At 33.5% G+C, this 22077-nt stretch overlaps 1 protein-coding gene across 4 annotated transcripts in view; it reads right to left on the reverse strand.

Moving 5' to 3' along the window:
* pcdh7b (protocadherin 7b) overlaps positions 1 to 22077 on the reverse strand; it is a 371243-nt gene that overhangs the window by 344742 nt on the left and 4424 nt on the right. The gene's annotated exons all lie outside the window — the stretch shown is intronic.

Here is a 22077-nt window from a genome sequence, read left to right on the forward strand (position 1 = left end):
CCCACCGGTCTCCTCGAATATGGCATCAGCCTGCTCAGCCAGAGCCAGGACCTTCTCCAAAGAAAACCGGGGCGGCCAGCATCACGTGGCGCTGCCTCAGATAGTTGGGCATTCAGGTAGATTGCCAGGCGAAAGGATTAGTAAATATATTTTGTTAAAGCAAGTCAGTTTTTTGCGACACATAAAAGACATATTGTGGCGTTATTATATAGGACAGACACAGTGACTCAGACACTTGTTGAATACAGACATATTCCTTCCTTAGTCTTCCTAAAATTGTTAAGCGGGGTGGGGGGTATTTGGGAATGTGAGTTATGAATAAATAAAAGCATTTTATTAAAAATATGTTTGCGTTTGTTAGGGTGCTATATTATGTATTTTTCATATATAAGATATAATGTGTTCCTGCTTAGACATTGCACGACTTGAAAAGCTATAAAAACAGGTTTCGATAGTTAATAACCACTTTTTAATGCATGGTGATTTTTCTTCCTCCTGATCAGTTTAGAAATCTGTGTATGCTGCAAGGTTTTTACTTCTTAATTAAACGTTTAAAATACACGTTTCGAATAGATAAAATCATATTCTGTTGTCTTTCTGGAACAGATCAGCAGGTATTATTTCCCCAATCAGAGGCACACCCAATTCACACTCAACCACATCACAGATCTGCCACACACGCCTCAGGATACTGACATCACTGCCTTTCATATGAATCCTTTCATATGGAAACAGTTTGACACTGCGCTTAACAATCTTAGGAAGATCACAAAACAAGTCTGTTAGCCTGGTTTTTGCCTAAAAAAATCACGCCAGAGAAAGTAAAGTACTGTAGCATTAACTAGCAAACGTGTTTCACAGACGTAGGCATACTACGTAATTCAGGCTTGATGAACTCTAATAATTAATAACCCTAATTAATCGAATCCCAGGTGTGAGTTCATAAAGCCTGAATTACGTACTATGCCTACGTCTGCGAAACACCTGATCATCTGCTCGAAAGGTTTCAGTGCTTTGTGTATATTCTAATTGCAGTGGGGGCAAGGTGTGTGGGGACAGGTTTGGTTGAAATTGCATTGGGGATCTGTGTTCTTCACACCTGAAACATTTTCTCTGAAAGTGTTTTCTTCCCAGTTTAGCTGATCTTGTTACAGCATGTTACTGTTTACTGTTACTGACCATATTAAGTTTAAGTTCTTAATGCCATTTTTTTTTACCAGGATTACAAGGCAGTCACTTAAGCGATCACACCACAGTCATGTGACAAGTACATCTCAATGGAAAGTTATACTACTGTTTGTGCAACAGTACATAAATATAGTCATACTGTTATTTCTTTAGATACGCGATTCCATATTATATTCCCTATTAATCAAATTCTAAAAGTATGCTTTTAAACGTACCGTGACATGTTCAGAAGGAGCAAGGAGCACGTAAAAACGTTTCCGAAATAACCACATGTAAGAAATGTTTAGGGAGAAATGGAAAACTGGTGTGTATTTTTTCAGCAATATACAGTACAATTTACATAATATGTTTATGTTCCTAAATTAATATCATTTATGAGCATGTGAAAGGCATGGTGAATATGAGATTCTCAAGACTTACTTTGTATGATTAGAAACGCGTGATCGGATCAACTAAATGCTGTGGTGTTACTTTTTGTCAATGGAAAAATAAAGTATTTTCGTTTACAAAGACTGTTACAAAGAATGTGGACCAGGGTAATACTTTGAGTTTACAGCTTGTCCAAGGTTATTCATTATGAATACTATTAGTGATATCTTCAGTAAAGACTGACAGAAGGAAGATTGGATCTTATTTTTAGTTTTTGTTTTGTTTCACGTTAATTTTATAAGGGAGAGTGTCATAGAGACGACTCCCTTGCCCCATCTTGATTAAAATACTTTTATTTTTTCAAAATCTGGCAATGCTAGACAGAATTCACATTCGCTGTAGCCAAATGGCCTTGCAGATCAGAATATCAAGGAACAAAAAAAATCACGCGCCTGGCTTTTCAACGGATTCGCTTTAACTTGCAAATACGTCAAACATTTCCTGGCGTATTGTTTTAAAGAAGATGGGAGTTTTTTTTAAATACATTTTAGAAAAGTGTAATCTATACTGAAAAGCTGTATTTATTCAATACCACTTGATAGTTACATTAATAGAGATAAGAATTCAAGTTTATACTTTAGACATTTAAGAATTTTAGAGAGAGATTTCCATTTAAATCGCAATGCGTGTTTAATTAAATGTCTTTATAGATTCACAATATGACAATGCAACGTAAATCGTAAATGTCTCCTGCATAATAATGTTCACCTCTCTGTCCAGCAAATTAACAATAGTAATAATAATGAACTTTATTGTATATAGCGCCTTTAAAGGTGGCTTCTCAAAGTGCTTTACAGGATAAAAACAACAATAACAACAACAATATTGTATTTCATTGCACTTTGACAGATCGTCTTTAAATAAATTGTTGATTTAAAGTTTAACAGTAAATGTTTATATTGTAATGCATACAGCCTCCATTGCTCTTGAGAGCCGGGTTACCAGAGCAGTGACGTCACCACCTTTCCCTGGTTCTAGCAGGGACTGCAGCTACTGAGCTGAGGGGAGATTCCCCTTTGGCTCAAGAGGCTGGGTCCTTGTTGAGTGACGCCGGAGTATTTACAATTTGTTGATAATAAAGATGTTAAGTTCTCTAAAGGTTTCTCAGTCAAGTATGATAGTTTACCCAGGGAGCCGTGTAAGCATGTGTAGGCAGCAAAAGACCAGCTAAACTGGGAAGATGAGACACCGAAGATATTATTAATAACCTTTCAAATCTGAAGGGAGATCTAAAGGGATCCCCACACGATACAGGTTCCTGCTACTGGAGCAATTCAGAGGGAAAGACGGTGACTATTCGTTGTTATTAAAAAATGACTTAGACTCAAACATGTTGTGATATTTAGAAATATAAAAAAGTCAATTAATTGTCCATAATATTGCTATTTTATTTTTTCAAAGAAACGTTAAAAGAAAATTTGTGGCGTTAGCTGGATTTGAACAGCCAACCTCTCGCTTATTAGTCAGGCACTTAAACCATCACGCTACTCCCACAGTCACATGACAAGTGGTGAAACAGCCCTACACATATCAATAGACACTGTATGTGTACAGTATACTGTATACTACTGTTTGTGTTGCAGTACATAAATATAATTATATCGTTATTAATTTCTTTAGATACGCGATTCCATATTATATTCCCTATTAATCAAATTCTAAAAGTATGCTTGTTTACTCCGGTAATGAGCATATTCGCAGAAAATCTTAAAACTACCACTTTTCTCACAGAGCACTGTATACTGTATAAACATCCAGTTACATGATCAGAGTGAGCAAGGAGCACGTAAAAACGTTTCTGAAATAACCACATGTAAGACTTTGATGCTTAAAATGTTTAGGGAGAAATGGAATACTGGTGTGTATTTTTTCTTTAAAGTACCGAGACCAGCCATATACAGTTTACATAATACTGTATGTTTATGTTCCAAAATTAATATAGTTTATGACCTTCACATGCGTTATGCTCCTATTCTTTTTATGCTCAGCTACTAAAATTTCCCTTCAGTGGTAAAACTCCATATAAATATTCAATACTAAAACATGCATAGTAAAGACATTAAATGATTAAATCTTTCCACGACCGACCAATGCACCACGAGTGCCCTGTTGGTCATTTTGGCCAGCCAATCATGTACCGCGGTATGACACGTTATGACGTAGGAAAATGCCCTTGGTACGTGTTTGTGCCGCGCACTTTGAATGGCTGCATCTGTACATAAAGTATTTTTTAAAAGTTATTCATGCAAGGTACTGTACTCAGTATTCAACTGAACATAATTAATTACTTTTATTTCTACTGTATGAGTAATAAATTGCTGTATATTTTTTTAATATCTAATTAAGGAAAAATGTATGCAATTAAATATAACTATTTAAAAATATAAAGGTACTGTAATATTTGCACTTAACATTTAAGAATTGAATCTACAATAAAGTATGGTTTCCATACAATATATAGTCAAAAAGAAAAAAAGCCTCATTTCAGATTATTATATATTTTAATGTACTGAATGAAGGTTTAAATTACATCAGTACCCTCTGTAATCTCTGCCTCATATCACTGCATTTTATTTCAATAATATTTATCTTATTGATTTATTTTAATATTTAGTGATTTTGTATGTGATAATACAAATAATTTGCACTATTAATAAATGCATATGTGATTTAAGCAAAATAACCTGATCAAGTGCCTTATCTATTTCTCAGAACAGGATTATCAACTGAAATGTATGCATTGAAATACGCATATGGGGTAATACTGCTTTATAAAATAGCTTTGTGTCATTTGAAAACATCATGCTTTCTTATTTGAAAAAAACAGAAAATACTTCACTCTATAAGTTGTAAAGGTTAAAAAATAAATTTAACGCACAGAAATCAAATCAATCAATACAATAGGCAATCAATCAATAGGCTGTATGTTATAGAGCCAATAGATTCATTTTTGAGTCAACAGATTTGTTCTTGAGCTGTGCTTTACTGAAAACTTAACTAATCCAAGAATACTCATGAGATAAATATGTATATAGGGAATAGAACCTTGTTCTAAAGGATGAGATACTTGCCTATTTCCATGTTGTAAAATCTTTGAGATTCTTTCATATCACTTTAACCAAAGAAATGAAGTTCAGTAAGGCTTTACATCAAATTACTTATTAGATATTACCATAAACATATAAGCTTATGCTTATTTCACCATCTGCCCATTAAAGGCTTATACATGTAGCTGATTTTTCAAACTGGATATTACTAAGCTAGACAGAGTGAAACATTAAAGATCATGCATGTTATTATACAAGGAACACCATAAAAGTTAATGGTGGTGCTAACAAAATGTTAGTTCTTAAAAGATACTGTATACAGTACCACACAAAGTATTCAGACCCTTCCTATTGTGTCCCATGTTGTGAAATTACACATTTTGTATGATCACATTTCTTAAACCTAATATTTTATTCAAAACCAGAATGCTTAAAATGGAGAGGTCTAAGGGTAAAATAAGTAAAGTCAGCAATAACTGACTTTTGTTCAAAATCTCTAAAGATGCTTGGAGACTGCAGTTTTTAAGTATTTTCACAGATCTCAATAGGACTGAAGTCAGGATTTTGACTGGGCTATCAAGAACATCCCCTTTCACAATTTAAGACAATTAAAACTTTGGCCATGTGCTTACTAATAGGTGAATTTTGAACTCAATCTTAAGCTTTTAACAAACAAAAACAGGTTTTCCTCTAGAATTTGCCAGTACTTTTCTTTGTATATACTTCGACTGCTCCCACACTGAAGCGAAACAGCTATGTTGAATACTTACTTTCATTTTACATACGTGAAAAATCAGTATGCTTTCTAACATTGTGAAAAAGACAAGAGCTTTTTAATATTAACATTCACATCAAAATTATAATGTTAGTGATTCATCATAGTTGATAAAAAGCTTGCAAATTGTACCACCTAAAATTAATGAGCTACTATGTAAGAGGGGTTTAATTTCCATTTTCTGCTACCATTAAGTATACTACCAGATGTTAACAATTGCAATGTCTTGCCTAAAGTTACAGCTAACAAAGCAATATAAAGATGAAAGCTTCCTTGTTTAAGTATCTAAGGCTAATTCTGCCTTGAGCCCATTGCTTGCTGGGATAGGTATTGGAAAAAGCAATTTGAAACAGGACAGATGGATGGAAAGACGAGCAAGAAACATTTATGTATGCATTTAAGAAATTACCATAGAATGAAGAATGCAAATACACATTTAAACAGTCATGTTGTCACCAATAACAATGCAGCTAACAAATAAATTACAAGGACAGCAATTTAAATTGAGATGTAAATGACATTACATCTCAATTTACATGTAGGAGAGACAGAAGGAGATCTATTCATGTGTATTTAAGGAAAACATAACAGACACTGCTATCAATCTTCAATTTCTGTCGTAAGGCTAAAGGAATAAAGAACACACTCTAACAGTTCCACTGTAACTTATATTCTCTAATGGTCTGCATAATATTGTTACTATTTTTTTAAATAAAAATATCAGTCAAATTGTGATTCATGACAAAAATGTCCTTCTAATATTATTCTCAGAGACATTACACAATAAACAGGTTCCCCAGAGTACACTAACTCACCAACCTAAATACTTTTGTTCATTATTACAAACAAAATAATTCAACTTTAAAATTTGTAGAGATTTGGGACAGTTTATAAATGTATTAAACATTTACTGCCTATTTTGAATAAAAAGGTTACATTTCATGAAGAACTTGTCATGTCATTATGTAATATTTTAATTAAAAAATTATGTCGTGTTCTGATCACCTTAAGTCATCTGGGGTGAATAATTAGGACATAATAATTGGTGTGAGCATAAGGAGAAGCATGTGCTGTTTCTGCTTTAGTCAGTGCAAGATGGCAAACCTCAAGACAAACACTGAGCATCACCAAAATGGTAGAACAGTAGTAATCTATCAACACATTATTGGTTATTACACAAGAAAACTAGACAACATATTTATGTGCCAAAATGTACAGTGGGAACATTTATTAAGGAACATAAAGGTTGGGGACTGTTGTTAAGAGATTAAGTCAATGTTCTCTCACTGCAAAACAATATAACAAATCCCTGCCTTACCCAAAGAATAACATACAGGAGAATCAGTAGATAATCATATAAAGCATGCATCAAACAAGTTTCCTTTTTTAAACTGGGAACAAAAAAAAATCACGTTAAATAAATGTTAAAATGTAAGTAATAATAAGTAACCATAAAGCAAAATTGTAAAGTATTATGTTAGGGTACCTGAAAGTGATGTTTTATGCAACTGTGGAGAAGATAGATTAATCGGTTCCAAGTTCAGAGCTACTAATTTCCTAACCAGCAATCAACTTCTGATTATTTCATTTTCATATCAAATAACATTATACTAATAAAAACATCTTTACTAGGAAGATATGATAGGGAGAGCTGACTCTCAAAAATATTTGTACAGGTGAGTTAACTATCAAATATCCTTAAGAAAGGGACTGAAGCCAATCAAAATAACTGAAAAATATTAACATGGTGCTGGGGACTGATAAAATAATGTTGATATTTTCTAAACTCCAAGAGGCAATGTATTGTGAAATCTGAAAGAGGTAGGAATATATAAAAATATAATATAGTGCTTAAAATATAACACAGAGACTACAACATTAAGATTTGAGATTGGGTTACATACAGAAGATTTCATGCAATTATTCAAAATTATGTAGTTCTTAGAGAAAAGTACCTTATGGCTGAAGAGTCATTTAACATAAATACTCTAAAATATCTGCCAGACAAAGACTACATTATTTAAAAACACAAGTTCAATTTAATGTGTTTGACAGATGGATGAAAAAATAATATTTTAAAAACAAAATCAGGAAGATGATTGTGGATAAATAGCTATTAACAGATGGTGAGTGACTACAAAATGTGTGTTTCAGAATGTCACATAAAACTTTCATCTTCTTTTTAACATAAATCAGTCATCTATACCTATTCTTCATTTGGTATATGCACATAAGATTTTACTGCACCAACTACAATGTATACATATAAATAAAACACTAACACAATTTATTTTTTTACTAGTCTTCTTTCTAATAACAATTAAGACCACTAATGTTTTACTACCACAGTACTTGGTGGATATAAGAAAAATAATATAATGTAAATTTAATTACTGTATATTCTTAAATATGCCATTTTCATAAATATATCCTAGTTTTATTTGACATACAAATCTTAAAAGTGTTTTCTAAAGACATTTAGAGAACTGATAATGAAAACTGTAATTGAACATACTCATATATAGAATAATGCTAAAATTATTCTGCTTGCTTCTAATTTGAAACCTCTATACAGCTGAAGGTAAAACTGCAGAATAAAGTGCAAACCAATTGTTATGGTTGCATAATACTAACAATGAATGGATTATTGAATGTGGTATAGCATTATATAATAATACAATATTATCATTATCATTATCATTATAAAGGAAGGTTCAATTTAATTGGAATCTACAAAAAAAGGAGCTTATGCAGACATACTCGGGGAAAAAATGGAAAACAGACACAAGGTTCACTTAGCTTTGTTATCGGAACTGTCAAATGCATATATAGGAAATGGCAGAGAGGTAGTAGGAATGTAACTAATTTCTCCATCATCATTTTACATAGAATGGCATTTTTCTCAACACTTGCAGGTAAGACTGTACCTTTGAGAACTTACATCACACATACATCACAGACTGTAGAAATTTAGTCACTGGAATCTGATGTTGCCCCATTTCTATATTCTGTGCCTTTCTACTCTGAGCCCCTTTCTTTCCTGAGATTCAATTTGAGTCAGTTTGATAACACTTTTCTATTTCTCATTACAAAAAGAAAAACAGAACTTTCCACCAAAAGCTGAATCAGTATCTCTCTTCTGAGAGCACAGATATATCTCCAATTTAAATCAGTTCACTTCTGCTATGCTTTGACTAGATAACATAAATATAAAAAAGGCAAATTATTTCAGAATTATTAACTATCTGACAAGTGTAGTTGGTCTGGTGTCTTTTGTACCAATATTTTTTTTACTATTTCTTTGTTTCTCCACTGGTGGTCTCCATTCCCTACTGCAACATGCACTTTTCAGTTTACATTTCAGGGAAACAGTCTGTGAAGTGGGAAAACCTTTATATTTTCCACTGCAAGAACAATTATTACAGCAAAGTATTAATAGTAGTAACAGACAAGAAAGTAAATTAAGTGCACAGAATTACACATAATAAAAAAAGGATATGTTTTGCATACATTGGCTTGACAGAAAGGCAGCAGTAGCCTCACTCTCATCCCACTCAACTCCTGCTCCTGTGGTTTGTTGACAGTTAAACTCTTTTTGGTGACATTCTGAATATCCAAAGTAGTAAGCTATGGACGGGATGAACCCGTCATATTAGACACAGGGCTCTCATTTAACTCTCATGTTAAAACAGTATCTAAAACATGCTTCCCACAGTTAAGAAATATTGCAAAACGACAGCAGTTTCTCTCCATTCGAGACACAGAGAAATTAATACATGCTCTTGTATACAGCAGGTTAGACTACTGTAATGCCCTATTATCAGGGAACACCCACCATTCTTTCAACACCTTACAGCGAATTCAGAATGCAGCAGCTAGAATTGTTACTAGGAGCAGAAAGGACAACCATATGACCCCCATACTTAGCTCTCTTCATTGGCTTCCTGTCAAGTACAGGGTGGACTTCAAAATCCTTCTACTTACTTACAAGGCTCTCAGAGGTCAGGAAACTGTCTATCTAATGGAACTTATTAATGTTTACCATCCAAGTCGCCTGCTTAGATCACAGAATGTAGGTCTTCATCATATTCCACAAATTAATAAAATAACAGTTGGTGGTAAAGCCTTTAGTTACAGGGCCCCTAGCTTATGGAACAGTCTCCCACCCCATATTCGGGATGCCGAATCAATCTCAGTATTCCAGACTGAAGACCTATTATTTCACCCTAGCCTACTCACACCTTACATTATAGCCTGCTGCAACCATGGCTGCTGGTGCTGCTGTAAATGCCATTGTGTCTCTCTATGTTGGCCCACCAGGTAGATACATCTGTTCTGACCAAACTATCCTATTCTCCTCCCCACATGTCCGGATGGTGCCCGGGCTGGGTACCATCTGACTTGAATGCTGCATTACTGCCATGGATTGAAGAGGGACATCATGGATATAGCTATCGTTTAGGAGGAATTTACTGGTCTACAGAGATCTGCACACAGAAGACATGATGGCTGGATGGATTAATACCCTCATCATTTCCTTTTTTATATTATATAATGTTAGCATGCCCAAAGGGGTTGGGCAACCAAATGACCTTGGACCCCTAGAGGCTTTTTCTCTCCTTACTAAGGAGTTTTTGGTTACTCTCCTCCATTGTCTTCTGGTCTTCTGTTCTGTATTGACAAAATTAATCGTCAATTGTATTGTTAAGCACCTTGGGGCAACCTTGTTGTGAAAGGCGCTATATAAAAATAAATTGAATTGAATGAACTGAGTTTCTACACCTTACTTGCATCTTACTTGCTGCTGGACCCAAGCAGATGATTGTGCGTAGACTCTTCTAAAGACCTAGGTTCAACAAGATGCTAACTCTGTTGCTCATCTCCAGGAAGCATGGAACTCAAACTCTTTATGAAATGTCTGGCCCACCACAGATCTTTGAGTATAAAATCTTCTATATTCACATTATGATTGTCAAGATCTGAACTACTATTCCAAACACATTTGATAGTTTAGTTCAATACAGTAAATACAGATTTAGTTTTCATTGAAAATACTTATATAGATGGGGAGTCATGAAAATGGTGAATAACAGAAATTTATGGAGCAGCTTAGTCAATAAGAAAAATAAATAATCATAAGCCCCAACTTGTAAGGATCTAAAACTATACCTGGGCAGTTGGTATAATTATTATCACCTGCATTCTTTATTCTCTGGCACAGTTTTGTTAAAAAGAGTAATAATTCAATAAATAATAATTACCTTTGCCTACTGCCCTGTCTCTCTCATACCTGAAGAAGGCTCCACAGCCGAAACGTTGTGTTCTCTTTCTTCTTTTTTTCAGCATGGAATAAACCTATTACTAATAATTCTATAAATTCTATCAATAAATTGTAAATTTAGAATCCTTGTATGAAACTAAATTATTGTTTGATTTAATCCTAACAGTCGTCAAATAACTCTTTACTCATTACTGTTGCAGTAAATTAAAAACCTTCACGTTGCTACATCACAGTAAGGCACCTTAATTGTTCACGTAACAGCATGACCCCTTTACCCATAGTCTTTATATATTCAGGTTGAAACAAATGTACCACTACAGCAGTATACTGTGATTCCATGAGGAGAGTATGAATGGAATGTGCTTTCTTTTCAATTTGTGTAAAAGCATATAACAAAACCAGAGGAGAGAGACAAATATTCAAAGGATAAAAGATGTTGTGCCTTAGCTATAAATCTAATGTTTAAAATATTCTGAATATCTTATCCGAAATGTAAACGCTGTAAATCTGTTTCATATGGAATTCCATGCCCTGCCGTTTTAAGTAACAATTTACAGAGCAGTCTAAGTTTGTAATATTGTGTTTGTATCTTTCATACATTTCATTCTTATAGGTCTTATATCTTTGTATTTTTTATTTGTATTGTCCTAAAGTAAACCTCTAAAAGTAAATATATATATATTGAAGATTAATAGATATAATCTAAATAAATATTTACAAGGGTCTGAAAATCTAAAATTACTTTAAAGACTTATTTTTAAGTTAACACTTAAACGAGCTAAACCTTTTTTTTCTATACAGAATTTTCCAAACCTATTATAGTCAGAAACACTATAAAATGTTTATAATGGTGTAAACATTATCGACTTATTTTGTGAAATGCATAAAAATAACGTGTCTAATCTTTGTACCTAGAAATTAAGATCATAGCCATTGGAGTCTTGTACATACCTACACCACTACTTGTAACAATCAAATCTGAATTCTCTCAAGGAAATTACCTGGGCAAATTTAGCTAATGATGCAAAGTTGTTTAGTGGTGCTTTTAATTCTTCTAACTTCAAGCTCTTTGTTCTTGAATAAAATAAATGTTTACAACAGAAAAAATGCTCTAAACTAGCCTGATAATGTAATTTGCTTGACAAGTATGTTTTAAAAAAGCATACTGCCATAAATGACACAGCAGACATATGATACAGTGATTATATTATATTATATCTTTATTACTGGGCTACATACTACATATTTCATACAGTATACTGTAGTGCTTCCAAATGTTCAAGCAAAATACAAAGCAGTGCAATAAAAGCAGATATAGTACAATCTCATTACACTAAACACAGATATCCAGTTATTTATATGAATGCAATCACTTGTCATTCAAAGTACACGTCTCTACAGGAACTGTTCGTATAGCCATATAACATAACAAGAAAGAATTTGAAGCAATACAAAAAAGAGGAAACTGAAATTACCACAGGAATATCTAGCCTTCTTTCACATAAGGTCTTATAAATACAAATTTCATTTTTCAAAGACACAACACACTTCAAAATTTAACTAGATTTACTGTCAGGTGCTATATAGCTTCTCTATCAAAGGTAATGTACATTAATATAAAAAAACTATTTTCAGAACTTCATAACGTACGTTTCTAAAGAGTGTTATTTCCAACCTTAAATCTTTTCAGGCATAACACACTATTCTGTTTAATACATACGATGATGAAGAGCAACACTGCTGTTGCTTATGTTGCTATTATGGTTGGAGCACAATGACAGTCATCTTCCCTGCCGCTTGGATGGATGGTACTTGAATATTCTGCAGCCTGTTTCATACACAACTAATCTCATTTAGGGGCATATTCTAATGAACCATGCTATAAGCTAATAATAATGTATGCATTGTGCTTTATTCTAAGTCATGGCAAAGCCATTTTAATCTACCCTCTATAACTAAAATAGGCTACAGGGCAGACTGATATACAGAAGAAAAAATCAATGCCACTGTTCATATGCATCTTCAGGACTTTGCATAATTTACTATAATCCTGTGTAATTTCCATATAACCCCTAAGGATGCATATTTAAGACATTTATATGTAAACTAGAAACACACTTTGGATTTTGAAAAATAAAACTACTTAATCCAACAACAAAATATGCTGAATCAGTATAACTAATGAAGCCAGGTAGAAAATTTCAATGCAAGGAAACATGGAAGGAAGGAATTTCAGATGGGGTGGAGGTATAACAAGAAAAAAAACAAAAGCAATCACTGGATGATGAAAAGTCCAATACATAAATTTCACTACAATTAGCCAGTAAACGTCATTTTCTCCATCTCATAATTATACTATACTTCACACAACAGTCTGCATATTAAGAACTTACACAGCAAAAAGCATGTGAGCTATATAAGAAAGTATAACATTAGGATCAAAGAAATGCCTCCTTTTTACCTATAGTTTTATGACAAAATAAGCATCCTAGTGTCAAGTAAACATTTTTCAGCCAGTCTGACATTGGTAAACTAAATATAAGAAATGTTACATAAAAGTTATTAATGACTTGTGGGAGTAGGCCTGATCAGCGATGATGACAAATCCACTTACAGGGATGAAGTTGTACAGCTGCTGAGGTGGTGTCATAGCAATAACCGGTACTTGAACGTGAATAAAACAAGAGCTAATAGTGGACTTTCGGAGACACAGGCTGCACACTCACAGCCCACGTGGTATTGATGGAACGGAAGTGGAAGCAGTCACCAGCTGAAGGTTTTTGGGAATTCACATTTCTAATGATCTAACCTGGACTGTGAACACGGACTCTGTCTTGAAGAAGGCTCAGTATCACCTCTATTTTCTGAGGTGCCTCAAACGACAGGGGATGCCAGTACCTATGTTGGTGAACTTCTACCGCTGCATCATCAAGAGTGTCCTCAACAACGGGATCACTGTGTGGTATGGCAACACCTCTTCTCGAGAGAGAAAGGCACTGCAGAGAATGGTGAATGTGGCCCAGAAGATCATTGGCCATGGTCTCACAGAGATTAAACAGCTCTATGAGGACCACTGCCATGGTAGAATTCTGGCCATCACAGAGGACAGTCACCACCCCGGGCATTAGCTCTTCACCCCACTGCCCTCAATAGCTTCAACCCACAAGCAGTGCGATTGGCGAACACATTTGGTCATGCCCCTCATGCCCCTCAGACCACACTTACACCATCTATCTCATTATAATTTCTTATTTATTGCACATCTGCAGCCATTGTTTACATGTCTGCATTGTTTACATTCAAACTGTTTACTTGTTCATTGTCAACTGTTTGTTTGGATATTGTCTTGATGCACTGTCTGCACTTTGTGTTTTTTACACTATTTAACAATCGAGAGACTTTCTGCAAGTGAGAATTCCATTGTACTAGTACTTGTACCGGTTACATATGGCAATCAAGTTCAAGTTCTATGTCACAGCTAGCTCACATACAGAAAAAAAGTATTGCAAAAGTTCACAATTAACGGACGTGAAATCCTATATTTTCAAACACTTTAGCCTAATTTTTATAAATGGGAGATATAATTAGAAAACTTAAAAGAAAAACGAATTTGCTATACCCATGCCTCTTATTATGGTTTCTTATATTTGTTTTAGAATAATCATGGTCCTGTCTCTGATACATTATTACAATTTTACATTTGACCTTCAGGAGAAGTCAAAGGTAATAGGTTTCTAGAGCACATATGATTTCCTCTGTCTGAGAAACTGTGACTATCTGTAAGGATCTGCCATCTGTAATGAATTTCAAAATTTTCTATTTAACCTTTAAGAAAAGTCAGAGGTCATGAGCAAAGGTCATTTTTCACCAAATAAAATAAGGTTCCCTTTTGTATTGCATAAGCACATACGAATGTTTACAAAAGAGAAGAGGCCTTTTGGCCCATTTATTTCAGTACCTAAATAATCCAAGGAGATCACAGCATTTTTTTGCAGGAATCCATGTGTGGGCCACTTTCACTCATGGGAGTCAGAAAACAGTTGTTGAAAGAGGGTCCTTGATGCATTATCTCATTTCCAGTGTTATTGAGGATAAAATCCCTCTTGACCATTTTCCACCAGATCTTGGAGTGGTGAAACTAAGTTGGTGATGCAGTGTTATGAAGGGTGCCTAAATATATTTATATCTTATCCTCCAAAAATGTTTGTTTTTATGTTTATTTCATCATAACAAGAAAGAATGTTCCTCGAGTTCCCATTATAAAATACTACTGACTGATTTGTTTGTGCTACTGTATAATTCCTATGAGTGATGTACTTTTGCTTTTGAGTATCTAGTGACAAAAAACAGCAAAGCTTCTTCAAAACTTGTCCTATAATCACTAAATCCAGCTACAGTGGATATAAAAAGTCTACACACCCTTATTGAAATTGAAGGTTTTTGTGATGTAAAGCCAGAAATCAATATAAATCATGTCAGGCATTTTTCCATCTTAAATGTGACCTTGCAACCAACAAAATTCAAGAGAAAAACAAATAATTAAGAAAAATCATCATAATTAAAAAACCTACAACACCCAGGTTGCAACACCTTTTATAATAGGGGCTGTAGCTGTGTTCAGAGTTAGCCAATCACATTCAAAATCATGTCTAAAGGAGAGTAGCATACATCTGCCATCAAGAAGTGATTCTGATTAACCCAAAATAAAAATCAGCTGTTCCTGTAGGATTCCTTTCGTGGTTGCATCCTACTAGGATAGCAAATAATGTGGGAAAATGTTGTATGGTCTGATAAGACAAAGGTTGAGCTTTTTGGCCTTAATTCTAAAATATATGTTTGGTGCAAAGACAACACAGCTCATCATCCAAAAGAACACTATACCTACTGTGAAGCATGGTGGTGGCAGTATAATGCTTTGGGGCTGCTTCTCTTCAGCTGGGACAAGGGCTTTTGTCAAGATAGATGGGATAATGACTAGCTCCAAATATCAAGATATTTTCGCACAAAACCCGCTGGCCCCTGTCAGAAAGCTGAAGATGAAGAGGAATGTCACCTTCCAACATAACGACCCAATGCACACATCCAAGTCAACCAAGGAATGTCTTCAGAAAAGAAAGATCAAAGTCTTGGAATGGCCCAGTCAGAGCTCAGACCTCAATCCCATAAAAAACTGTGGAATAACCTAAAGAGGGCTGTGCAGAAGATTTGCAAGTAAAGATAAAATTGCAAAGTCAAGGTGTGCAAAGGTGATAGAGACTTATCCACAGAGACTTACTGCTGTAGTAAATGCAAAATGTGCTTCTACAAAGTATAAGTTGTGGGGAATAAAGATAAATCATGTCAGACCTTTTTCCATCTTTAATGTGACTTTGCAACAAACAAAATTCAAGAGAAACAAATAGATAATTTGTCGGTCTACTAATGCTGCAAGTAGTAATGGATATTGTTTCAATTTCATTGTGTTCTGTACATACACATTACTTAATTTACCAGAATCTTAAATCCATGTATGCTATCAACTCTATAAGCATTATAAAAAATGATGTTTTAATCAGAAAAAAAATGTATATTTAAAAAAGTTTGTCATTTTGTTTGCTCATATGCACATTATTTGAATAATGCTTTGTATGAACGTTGGCTTTAAATTCAATATTCAATCAGGAAACGTTTGATGTTTTCTGTTATTCCTCTTAGAATGGCAGGTATGACTAATTACCCTTAATTCAGTTTTCCTTTAAAATCTAACTAACATCATAAACTGATTTAGACAGAAAAACACATTGCACTCTTAACTTCACCAAATAAACTAGTTTGTACATCTGGAATTACTTCAGATACCAAACATTAACATCTGTGGCATCAAAATACCAATCTATTTCTGGTAAGAGGATCTTGTGTAACAGTTGTCTTCATTCCTTTTAAATGCATTTTTTTTAATTATGTATAAGGGGAAGGGAGTCACTTAGAAGATACTCATTCTGGTTTTAACAAGATATTTTGTGATGCTAAAAGGGTAATTTACCAAAGGCAATATACCAGATCTTTTACACTATGTATCTGTTTACAGTTCTTTAATTTTGTTTGACTGCAAGTCATGTTGGATAAAAGAATCATCTTAAAAAAACAAACAATCTGCAAAGCACTGCAAAATTGGAATATACCATCTGGTGGAGCTCTTGTGAATGTAGCAGTTTTCTGCATGAACTGTAATCAAAGAATTTAATATACAGTATCTAAAACTCATCCATTCTTAAGATTTAAGGATGAGTTACCTTTCCTATTACCTCTAAAAACAGTTTGCTTTACCTTAAATTTTATTTACAACCTGCTATAATACTATTGTGTATTTTTCTTCTCTGTTGTTTAACTGCACCTCACAGCTTTACTCCTGTAAATATTTAAATATGTTCACAGTAGAAAAAAAGACATAGAAAACTAATCTCCACTTTCAAGAAAGAAATGAAAATCAAATTTTGTTCAGTGTGTTGCAGTTAAATGGTGCAAAATGGTACAGCCACTTCTCCATAAACAGATTAAATTCAAACGTATTAAAAGTGAATACATTCATCTGATAAATGACAAGTATGTAAACTCCTTCATAAGATAATTTTGCTATCAAAAGAGACAGAAAATTACTATACTTCATGTATTTTTTTTCTTACAATTTATCAAAAATCAATTGTAACACATTCTTGACATTCTGACCTCCATAAATATTATGAATTTAACATTTTTTCAGTTCACTTAGATCTGCTATTTTCCTTACAAGGGAAATACAGCTGCTTAGTTTATCAGCTGTCAGGACTCCTCTGCCAGCCGCAGGATACGAACCGGCAACCTTCCAGCCACAAGCGCAGATCCTTAACAACAGAGCCACTGCACTGTCCCACATTTGCCTTCCAATTGTGGCAGTTTAAGTAATTGTACAGCAGAACCAAATTTCACAAAATTCATAGTCAGCATTAACATCCTGTAACAGCAAACTGTCATGCTCTGTTTCTCATACACTTTAAGGGCTTTAGCCCAAAACACTGAATTAAGCCCTGCTCTCCATGATTTTAATAATCTTGTTTCTCAGATTGTCTTTCTGGATTGATCAGTCTGTCTCACAGGCTGAAGCCAAGTGACACCATGTACATTTGTACATCCTTGCACTGACTCTCATTTAAATTTTATTTATTACTATTATTCTATTGAAATGAAACTCTACACTGAATGAAAATCAACTCATTTTTAAATAAAAATAAAATTTAAATAAGATACCATTTGGTTTATTTTAAGAGATGCACATAACAGTATTCCTGCCAATAGAAGACATGTACAATATAAACATAATATGTATGTGGCAGCATTTTTTTCTGTGAAATATCCATAACAATTATTTCATTTTAATCAGATCGCATAACTAACTATGGGAATTACACATACCAAGTGGAAAAAGGCAAAAAATCAAAACATTCAATGACCCCTTTTCTGTCTCTTTAGACTTTTAAAATCTTGATCCTGAGACTTGCAGACTGTTGAAAAGATGAAGTGAAATAAGAGCATTCAACACAGCAAGAATGTTCCCATGTGGTGCCCAGCATTTGTCATCCATATCTGGTCAATTACACTAATGTGATTTCCCAACAGGGTGGATGAATTGGATGGAAAAAACTTTTATTTTTTAAAAAGCAGTCAAATTTACTTTTAGGAATATCATAAAAATTTACTGGGCCTTTGTTGTGAATTTGATATGTTGGTAACACCACAGCAGTAATGGCATAAGCCTATCCTTATTTCCAAATTTTGAGTTGATGTCACTTCTTGTACTGATCATCATTCTGTAAGATTGATTTATATCAATCTAGTAAGTCAAGAGCTCCGTGATCCTTAGAAAGTCCTTATTTTCTTGTTTACCTAAAAATATTATATTTTGACCTCTCATAAATTTGACCTACTGAGCTTAATAGCCACAAATTGCATTATGCTTTATCTGTAAGTTTAAATAGTGTTGTGAAAAAAGTGTGGTGAATGATCTGCTGCAGAATGCTCAAGGTTTCATATTGTTTGGTATAGCATTGCTGTGTCTACAGAATTTAACAATTAAGGCTCAGAATATTTGCTGGAAGGTGCTTAGCAGAAAAGTTCAATGACACCACAGTGTAGGCTTACAATTTTGCATTGCAGTATATGGCTTCTTAAATGCTGCAGTCTCTGTGGAATCCAGAAAAGGGTAGGAAACTGTTTTGCCATGTTTGATATTTTTATCTAAATAAAAATTTGAAAATACAAGACTGATCAAATATAGCACACAAACACCAATCATTCTTTACATACAGGTGAAATAATCAGATTATGTAATTATACAATACCTGTGAGAACAGTTTAACTTATAATATTATGCACCTTACAACCAGCAGTCCTCAAATAATGAAATATAAAAGGAAGGAATTTATATATGCCCTAGCAAATCACAACAATTACGTCTAAATTTTAAATTTTTAGCTAAATACTGTTGGTCTGTATTACTTATATTGGCATACATTGGCACCTATTTTCCAAATACAGTATCTGCTTAAACTGTCTTTTTTTTACTTTCTTTTATGTTGCATAGAGACTCCAAACCCCATAAGAAAACAATCAGCCTTAAACATTTCCCATATCACACATCTTACTGTGTATAAATCTTTAGAAAATATAAATAATAAAGGATAAATATGTTACTAAAGTGTACAATAAGACAATACATGGCATTTCTTTTCTTAAATAACATTAGAAAACAACATCTTACTAATGTATATACTGTATTGTTCATAAAATCCCAGTGAATAGCATATTATACTTTTAAATACTATTGTGTTTTAACAAACCAGAAAATTGTGCTCTGCAAGGAAACAGCCAAGTTCCACAAGAAATGTCATTTATATCAGGTTTCTTTTCAACAGCTGCACTGTGGCACACCATATTATATTTCTGCTTTTGGTTACCTTTAATGACTACTTAAATGTTTGACAGGTAAAGACTTCATGCTGAAAACTAAAGCAGTTGCTTAGATACCTTCCTGTGCATCTTATATTAATAAACCTGAGCTTTCAAATCAGCAAAGAAGGATAAAGGGAAAAGTAGTAACCTTAAACCAGTAGGGCATTCAGGAGAGTTCAGCCTTTCCTTTGGGATACTACTAAAAAGTACGAGTCTTTCTTCAGTGCATTAACAGGAAATGTTTAGAGAAATAAACCAGATCATTTTACATATGAAACTTGGTAAATGGCAATATATACTAGGACACTGTGTGTGTTTGTGTTTTCCATTTCGTAATGAACATTCAAAGCCTTGATTCATCCTCCTTAAATTGTAATGAACGTAAATAATTTTATAAATGACAAACCATAGCTTTACACTGTGTATATGTTTGTTTATTTATAACTGCCTGTATATTTAGGAGAAATAAAAAGATTAACTTAAAATTTTGCTTAGTATTTTTTGAGAATAACAGTAACCAACCTAATAATAATTTCCTGAGAACTGAGTTTTGAAGTAAAATCCACCCCACAAAAAATGCATGTATTATTTTATTGTATCATTCGTTATACTGTTGCTGTGTTGTCTGTATTAAGCTGCTGTTGCACTGCAATTTCCCTCACGGGAACAATAAAGTATCTATCTATAAGATCAATATCTACTTATAAAAACAAGTGCATACCTAGGCTGGGAGAATAACTTAAATTGCATTACTATTTAAAAGCAAACAGATTGTATGAACAAAAAGTAATCTAACAAAATCCCTCAATAATGATAACAATGGGTTAAGTATCTTTAAATAAACGGATGCATTACCATATTTTATCTAAACCCAAGAACAACAGCAGCTATAATTTATGTGCCACAGCCTATAACAGTTATATATTTCAGAAGATTTTCAGATTGCACAGGCTGAGTGTGACCCCATCTGTAGAACTAGAGGTAAGAGAAAAATATGGAAGTTCCATTGTCTCTAGAAGTCTAAGTAGTGTGAGTCCTTATTAATTGCCATATCAAAAAAAGATCACACAATGAGTTACAACAAAGTCAATTAATAATGCATAAAATTTAAATGAGTGTGTAACATTACCCATATAGACATACCTGTATAAGCTATCAGTTGTAAGGCAATGAGAAACCCTTAACATAGGCTTAGAAAAGTGTTTTATGACTATACATTTCATAAGTTAAGATATTAACATATTTATTATCATTGCATTTTGCTTCTCACTTGCTAAATACTATCAGAAATGTTCATTTAGAAACACTGGGCACTGTTTAGGGAAGACAATAATAATGGGAATAATGCTATCCTATCAAACAAAAGGGGTCATCAAATATTCTTGATAAATTGTGAATAAAACAATAAAAATAATCCAAAAAAAATCGAGTGTCTAGCTGTTTTGAAAATGATTGTGATTTTTATGTCTAATGGTATTCTTACTGTACAAATGCATTTAATTTGCATACTGAACTCCTTACTTTCCATCACAATATGCATTCAATTGTAGTGCATATATTATATATAAATATCCGATACTCATATAATTCTGGATTTGTATGTATATAAAATGGTTAACTTTTCCATAACTACAATTATCACTGATTAAGTTAAAAAATAACCTACACAAAGACTGAAAATATATAAAAGTAAATTACTCTAGCATTTAGATGGAAAAGACTGCACTACATCATATAAAGTACTTTGTCAATTATTTATGAGACATGCACAGAAAACATAAAAAACAACACTCTTTGCACTCAGTGCAGCATCTTTCTGAAATACTTCATTGTTAACTTTAAGATCTATTCAGGCAATCTGCACTTTACACACAGAGAGAAGCTAAAAAGCTGCCTGATTTAAAATACAGGATACAGCACTCAGCACTGCAACAGCAGTTGCTTACACCATCTAAGAAAAGTATTAATAATACATTAGGGTGCCACAGAAAACACACAAAACAACAGTTAAGTGTTTTTTTACTTGCAAATATGGAATAATAGGTTTAAGTTCATAATATATGGACCTTATTCTTTTTACTGATTTCAAAAAAGTTTCTAATAATTGGGTTTTGGAGAAGGCTCATATATTTTAACGTCTTAACTTATTTTGTTGAAGCAACATTTTGCAGTACAAATTATAGCATAAAAATCTGATTGCTCAATTCACAGCTGGGTCATTGTTCTGACCTTAGAGCACAAGAACATAAACTCCCATCCAGATGTTCCTAGTCAAGTTGTGAAATCATAGGGAGAAAGAGCACCATTTGTCTCCACTTCACTGTAGCAGCTCTGATGCTCATATTTTGGTGTGCCTTACTGAATATTTGAAAACAGATAAATCACAAAAGGAC

Source organism: Lepisosteus platostomus, chromosome 1 (genome assembly GCF_059453375.1).
Source record: "Lepisosteus platostomus isolate fLepPlt1 chromosome 1, fLepPlt1.hap1, whole genome shotgun sequence".
NCBI classification, from domain to species: domain Eukaryota; kingdom Metazoa; phylum Chordata; class Actinopteri; order Semionotiformes; family Lepisosteidae; genus Lepisosteus; species Lepisosteus platostomus.